Below are 8286 nucleotides of genomic sequence, written 5' to 3' on the forward strand. Positions count from 1 at the left end.
CTTAATTGATGGTGGGAGACAAATACAGACACACACACACACATATATATATATATGTATATATATATCATCTTCATTTAACGTCCATTTGTCCATGCTGGCATGGGTTGGGCGATTTGACCAGAGCTGGCAAGCTGGGGAGCTGTGTCAGACACCAGTTTGATTTGGCATGGTTTCTATAGCTGGATGCCCTTTCTAATGTCAACCACTTTACAGAGAGTGCTGGTTACTTTTACATGGCACCACATGGTGCTTTCATGTGGCACCACATGGGTGTATTTACATGGTACTGCATGGACGCTTTTATGTGGTACTGCACAGGTGCTTATATGTGCTTTTCACCACCAGAAGGACCAGTCTTAACACTTTTGCTGTGGAGTATGGATCTTCTTGAGTACAACAAGGCACCAGGCATCTCAGTCCTCTGACATCTTTCCTGAAGATGCACCTTGAGGTAGGTATTCAGTATTTCATCCCATGTATTCCTGGGTCTCCTACTTACCCATATTCCATCTTCTTTGAGAGATCAGAACCGTCGGCATCCATCTGCATCACATGACCAGCACTGTCTTCTCTCTTGCACACAGCAACTAATTCCTTTTATGTCTAACTTCTCTCTCAAAACATTGGAAATTTGTAGAACATGTACACCTACATTACACATCCAGTGAAGCATACTAGCTCATTTCTTTCTAACCTCTGCATTTAGGTTTAATCACAGTTGAAACACTTCTGTCACAACCTGGGACCTTGAAGACTGCTATAACACATGAAAATATACTAGTCCCCTGATATTTTATATTCAACATTTCATCTGTTCAATAAGACAATCAATACTTCATTTCGTTTTACTATATATATATTATTTATACTATATATTCTATATTCTACATTAATATTATAAAGAATATAAATAAAACATAAAAAGCAGAGTTGGAATTTCTTTGAATAATATATATCCCTCTATACCAATCATACAACCCCCTTTTTATTTATATATATATTTGCATGCATGTATGTATATATATATACATGCATGCATGATACATATATATATATATTTATATATACATATACATATACATATATATATATATATATATATATCATCATCATCATCATCATCATCATTTAACGTCCGCTTTCCATGCTAGCATGGGTTGGACGGTTCAACTGGGGTCTGGGGAGCCCGAAAGCTGCACCAGTCCAGTCAGATCTGGCAGTGTTTCTACAGCTGGATGCCCTTCCTAACGCCAACCACTCCGAGAGTGTAGTGGGTGATTTTATGTGCCACCGACACAGGTGCCAGACGAGGCTGACAAACGGCCACGCTCGGATGGTGTTTTTTATGTGCCACCAACACAGGTGCCAGACGAGGCTGGCAGACGGCCACGCTCGGATGGTGTTTTTATGTGCCACCGACACAGGTGCCAGACGAGGCTGGCAGACGGCCACGCTCGGATGGTGTTTTTATGTGCCACCGACACAGGTGCCAGACGAGGCTGGCAGACGGCCACGCTCGGATGGTGTTTTTTATGTGCCACCACCGACACAGGTGCCAGATGAGGCTGGCAACGGCCACGATCGGATGGTGCTTGTTACGTGCCCACAGCACGGAGGCCAGTCGATGCGGTACTGGCTACGGCCACGTTCGGATGGTTTTCTTATGTGCCATATATATATATATATATACATACATATATATATATATATATATATACACATATATTTTATAAATAAATAATTAGAAAATGGAGCAAACCATAGATTAACTCACACATCGATTGGAGCACATTTATATCTTATTTATGGATACAAAGCATGACATAACAAATCTTACAGCCATTTCCAATCAGCTTTCCAGAATGAGACTACAGGTTAGGGGTTAAGGGGAGGCAAGAGGTACTGATAAATCAGTGGCACTACGAAAAGTAGGGAAAGAAATAGGGCTAAACCTTGTATATAGCGAATTGTAGTAATAATTGGGTATGTACAGGTATGTAAGAAACATGTATCCTATAGGTGTTCTGCAGTGCATAAATAAAATGGCACTAACAGTTAGGCAGATAATATTTAAGGCCAAGTCATGTGCTGAAATAATATCAAATAATGAAACTACCTCGTTAACAACAGTGTTCTAAGGAAGCTTCATAAGCATTACATAAAACATAAAAGTATATAGTTCCTACTATTAATAAACCAATTTAAAACAATATAAAATCAGAATCAAAATGAAAATCGATCAACATGAATGGAAATTGCAGCTGTGATACTAGTGCCGGTGGCACATAAGAGAACCATCCGAACATGGCCGTTGCCAGTGCCACCCCGACTGGCCTCCGTGCCGGTGGCACGTAAAAAAAGCACCATCCGTGGCCATTGCCAGCCTCGCCTGGCCTCCGTGCCAGTGGTACGTAAAAAGCACAGTCCAACCGTGGCTGTTTGCCAGCCTCGTCTGGCACCTGTGCCGGTGGCATGTAAAAAGCACTCGCTACACTCTCAGAGTGGTTGGTGTTAAGAAGGGCATCCAGCTGTAGAAACTCTGCCAGATCAAGACTGGAGCCTGGTGCAGCCTTCTGGCTTCCCAGACCCCAGATGAACCGTCCAATGCATGCTAGCATGGAAAGCGGATGCTAAACGACGACGACGATGATGATGATGATGATTATGGCACTCATGGGTGCCAAATCCATTCACAAGGCTGAAGGCTATAGCTGAAGACACTTGCCTAAAGTGTCATGCAGTGGAACTGAACATGGAACCATGTGGTTGAGAAGCATTTATAATTAATGAAAGATCATTGATACACCAGTTGCCTATATCTTGGTGAGCCTGGAAAGACTATGGGGTGCCTAGATTTTCTTGAATTAGATTATAAAATGAACAAATGAAGGTGCCTCAATGTAGTGCTTCACTTTCTATAAACAGTTGCCATTCTATCGTTTTACAAACGAAAGATATGTTGGACAATGTGATACTAGATTCACAGATATGTCAGGATGATCAAACTGGAATACTTTTGGTCAGAGCTCAGTTGGATTAGGATTGTCCAGAGTTTATATATATATATAGAGAGAGAATGAAGACAAAAGAGATTTTCTATTTATAGAAATAGGGATGAAATAAATGTCAGAAGTTCTTCCTAAAGAAATCAAAGTAGAAAGGGGTTATAATGCCCTAGATGATGTTTACTTCTATTTGACAAACAGATTTTGTATCAAGAAAACTAGGCCAATGCTAGATGGTCACAATGACCACCTATATACCAAAAAGTTATAGAGAATACAGAGATTCCTTTACACTTATATACATCAGCTTTATACTTATCTAGTAGTTGTTGATAATCTTGTTTAAGAGGAGCCCCCAAAAAATCATAACAAAATGGAAAACAATTTTTTTTATTCTAATGATTTGGTCTCAAGGGGTTTGTAACACAGGTCCTCATGCTCAATTGTTTTTCTTTATCTTTTTCAGTTGTTTCAGCCATGAATTCCACACATGCTGGAGAATCACCTTGAATGGCTATTGACTGTATCAACCCAAGTCCTTTGGGTTTTGGGGTTTTAATTATTTTAATAAAATTTAACATTCCTCCTGTTTACCTCCATTTGTTCTAAAACCACTTTGTTGTGGGACATATTTTTTATCTTTTATCTGTTTGTTTGTTTCAATCATTAAGCTGTGGCCATGCTGAAGCACTGCCTTGAAGACTTTTTAGCCAGATGAATTGACCACAGTACTTATTTCTTTTTTCTGTAAGCTTGATACTTATTCTATCAGTTACTTTTGCCAAACTGCTAAGTTACAGGGACGTAAACACACCAACACTGGTTGTCAAGTGGTGAAGGGGCAGAAACACAGACACAAAGACACATATTTATATATGATGGGCTTCTTTCAATTTCTATTGACCATGTCCACTGACAAGGCTTTGGTAGGTCTGGGGCTATAATAGAAAACACTTGCCTAAGGTGTCACACAGGGGGATTAAACCTTGGGTTATGTGGTTAGGAAGCAAGCTTCTTACCACACAGCCATGTGTGCACTTATAACCCAGAGCACTATTTTTCAACTGGTGTCAATATTATGACAGACAGATAAAAATGCATGCATAAATTACACACGTGCAAACACACACACGTGCAAACACACACACACACACACACACACACACACCAATGCACACTCACACACTGATGTAGACACATAAGAGAAGCAATTTTTATCAACCAACCAACCGACCAACCAACTGACCATTTAGCCAACCAGTTTTACTCACAAGCTATTGGGCATTAGGAAATCTGATAGGCACGTAAAAAGCATGGATGGGCACGTAAAAAGCACCATCCAATCATGGCTGTTGCCAGCCTCGTCTGGCACCTGTGCCGGTGGCATGTAGAAAGCACCCACTACACTCACGGAGTGGTTGGCATTAGGAAGGGCATCCAACTGTAGAAACACTGCCAGATCAGACTGGAGCCTGGTGCAGCCTCCTGGCTTCCCAGACCCCAGTTGAACCGTCCAACCTATGCTAGCATAGAAAGTGGACGTTAAACGATGATGATGATGATGATTCTGTTTGTGGAAGACACTAAACACAAGACGTCATGCAGTGAGATTGAACTTGAAGCCACATGGATGTGCTATTAATATATTAATATATTGATATCGACTCCATTATCTGTACTTTTAACATTAACACTTCGACTTAAGCTCTTACTGCTGTAGTTTTGATACAACTACGCAGAAATATGTATTTATATATACACATATTTACACAATATTGCTATTGATCTCCAGTAATGCATCCATCTATTTTTCTTGTTAACATACACATTTATGGTATATCATCGTCAGCATCATCATCATCATTTAAGGTCTGTTCTCTATGTTGGCATGGGTTTAGACAGTTGAAAGGAGCTGTCTGTGTTGGGCTTGGTTTCTACTGCTGGATGCCCTTCCTAATGCCAACCACTTTATAGAGTGGACTCTCTTTCTCTTTCTCTTTTACTTGTTTCAGTCATTTGACTGCGGCCATGCTGGAGCACCGCCTTTAATCGAGCAAGTCGACCCCGGGACTTATTCTTTTGCAAGCCCAGTACTTATTCTATCAGTCTCTTTTGCCGAACCGCTAAGTAACGGGGACATAAACACACCAGCATCGGTTGTCAAGCAATGCTAGGGGGACAAATACAGACACACAAACACACACATATACATATAAACGACGGGCTTATTTCAGTTTCCATCTACCAAATCCACTCACAAGGCTTTGGTCGGCCCGAGGCTATAGTAGAAGACACTTACCCAAGGTGCCACGCTGTGGGACTGAACCCGGAACCATGTGGTTGGTAAACAAGCTACTTACCACACAGCTACACCTGCGCCTGGGTGTCTTTTATGAGTAACCAGCATGGGTGACTTTTACATGTCACTGGTATGAGTGGTTTTTGCAATTAGCTTGACTGTGTCTTCTCAAGCGTAGCAAATTGCCAGAAGTCTCAGTCACCTGTCATCGCCTTTGGTTGTCAAGTCTCACAGACATGATAACAAGTGACTGAGACTTCTGGTGATTTGCTGTGCTTGAGAAGACACAGTCAAGCTAAGTGAAATAGTGATCATAGCCAATGTTGATGGATTAACTGAAAAGTATATCTTTGCTCACTACATTAGGTAGAGTAGCCTGCACTTAACTATATATTCTTCAAGCAGAGAACACTAATCCTTGAATTATTTTCACACAAAGAATCTATATCTACTGTTATAAGGTCTTCAAAACTGCAAATTGACTGCAGAGGTCTAATAAGGCTGTAATATATATATGTATGTATTTATAAGTATATATATATATATATATATATATATATATATATATATATATATATATATATATATATATATGTATATTAGAAGGTTTGGAGGTGATGTGCAGGTATTATATATTAGAAGAAATAAGGTACTCAGAAATCTGGATGGTTTTATATTTACAGATTTTTATTAATACGTCACATGTTTTTTATAAATCATATATTAGCATTTGCATCCACTCTAGTGGATTCTTCAGATTGAATTTTTTGAAGAGATTTGCCTCTTTTTATAGTATTATTGAGTGTGTAGGGGTGGAGAGAGATATAGGATAGTAAAAGAGGGTGAGGAATGGGAAGAAAGTGAGAGAGAGTGCACGGGTGTGTGTCAGTGTGCCTTTGCATCTTAGATGAGTGTCAGTGGAAAAGAGATGGAAAAGAGAAGGAAGAGAGAAAGAAGAAAAAGTGTATTTACTTCTATACAGCTGGTCAGTTCTTTCAATAGAAAGTGATTCTTGGCCTTTAAAAATGGCAAAACCAGGTGGCTACTCCAAGGGGTGTCTTGTTTTGATAAATACTATTTTTCAAAAAATTGTCTGGATTTCTTTTCATCATTGTCCAGTGAGAGAGAGAGAGAGAGTATGTTTTTTGTGTGTGTGTGTATATGTGTGCATGTGTGTGTGTGGAAAAGAAGTGTCAATGGAAAAGAGAAGGAAAGAAAGAAGGAAGATAGGAAGAAGAAAAAATTGTGTTGACATCTATACTGCTGTTCAGTTCTTTCAATCCAATGTTTGATTGCTGGTATGAGTTGGAGAATCTGGATGTAAGATTGTTTCTATTTATGTATATTCACACATATGTGTGTGTTTTCAATACAATTTACTTTACAAAATTGGTACTTCATCCAGTATAAATCATTTTCAGCCATCCAGTTTGGAGGAGAACTTTGTTATGAAGTATTTTTCCATATTTTTCCTGAAGAAGGTGTCATTCCTTGGGCATTTATAGAAGGGAAAGATCTCCAATTTTCCTTCTCCACATGTATCTAAGTGTTAACTCCGTGGAATCTTTCGCAATTCCTCCTTTCGGACATGTTGTCCGTGAATTCTGGCTCGTTGGCATAAAGAATTTCCAGTTTCACCTATATAATTCTCCTTGCATGTGGGGCAGGTTATGCAGTATATTACGTTCTGCATCTTGCAACTCATGTCTGCATTTACTTTGAATGTGTGACTACTTTTAAATTTTATTTGTTTGTTTCCCTCTATATATTTGTAGATGGGGTTACTGCAGATCCCACATCTACCATTTCCACACTCTTTTACAAAGTCTCTGATGAGAATTTCGCTCTTGTTAGTTGTTTCTTCAGGTTCTTGTCTTGTCGTTTACTGTTTTTTATGCAATACTTGTTTAATATGTTTCCCATTTTTGGGCTTTGTAGGACTATTGGTAAGTTTGAATGTATGATTTGAAACATGTTGGTAACTCTAGGGTTGTGTGTGTTTATGAAAGGGATGAAGTCTTCTTTGTTTTTCGTTTTTGGAGTTCTGAGTTGTGTGATGACCAGTTTCATTGCTCTTGAGATTTCGTTTTTTATTAATTTGAGTGGGTATTTTTGTTCTAGTAGAAAGTTTTTAAGTTAATTTAGTCTTATTTGGCGTGTTTGTGAGTCGGTTACTATGCTGCATATGTGTCTTGCCATACTATATGGAATATTTCTTTTTATGTGGGATGGGTGGCAGGAGTAGAAATTTAAATATTGGTGTGTGTCGGTTTTTGTAGATGTCTGTTGCAACGATGGAGTTGTGTATCTTGATGTTGATGTCTAGAAAGGGAAGTTCGTTGTGGCTGGTATCTATCGTGAAGTTGATAGATGGGTGCCGTGTGTTGAGGATGTTGTGGAATGTTCGTAGAATCTTCTGATCTGTTCCAAAAGATGAAACAGTTATCGAGGTAGCGTTTCCACTTTTTCTTAATGTCTTCTCTGAAGTCGTGTTCGAAGACTTTCCCTATTTCATTGTATAGTTTGTTCTCAAGGAAACCCATCACCAGGTTGGCATATGAAGGTGCGAATTTCGTACCCATAGCCGTGTCCTTTATCTGTCGGTATGTTTTGTTGTTAAATGAGAATGTGTTTTCTTCAAATATTAATTGGGTGGCTTTGGTGATAAAGTCTGTTTTGAAACGTTTATCTATGAGTTCCCTGTATTTTTCTACCCATTGTTTTATCGCTTCCAGACCCAGGGTGTGTAGTATTTTCGTGTATAAGTTTGTGACATCGAAGCTTGCAAGTATGGTGTTTTCCGGAACCGTATTTGGAATGTGTGTGAGGAAGTCTATGTCATCCCTTATGTAGCTTGGTATCAGTGGGCATAAAGGTTTGAGGAGTACATCTATGAAGTTAGTTGTTGTGTTGGTGCCTGGGGCCCTGCCACTATTGGTCTCATTGTGAGGTCTGCGGGCCTTTGTATTCTTATATAAT

Source organism: Octopus sinensis, linkage group LG17 (genome assembly GCF_006345805.1).
Source record: "Octopus sinensis linkage group LG17, ASM634580v1, whole genome shotgun sequence".
Classification (NCBI taxonomy): Eukaryota; Metazoa; Mollusca; class Cephalopoda; order Octopoda; family Octopodidae; genus Octopus; species Octopus sinensis.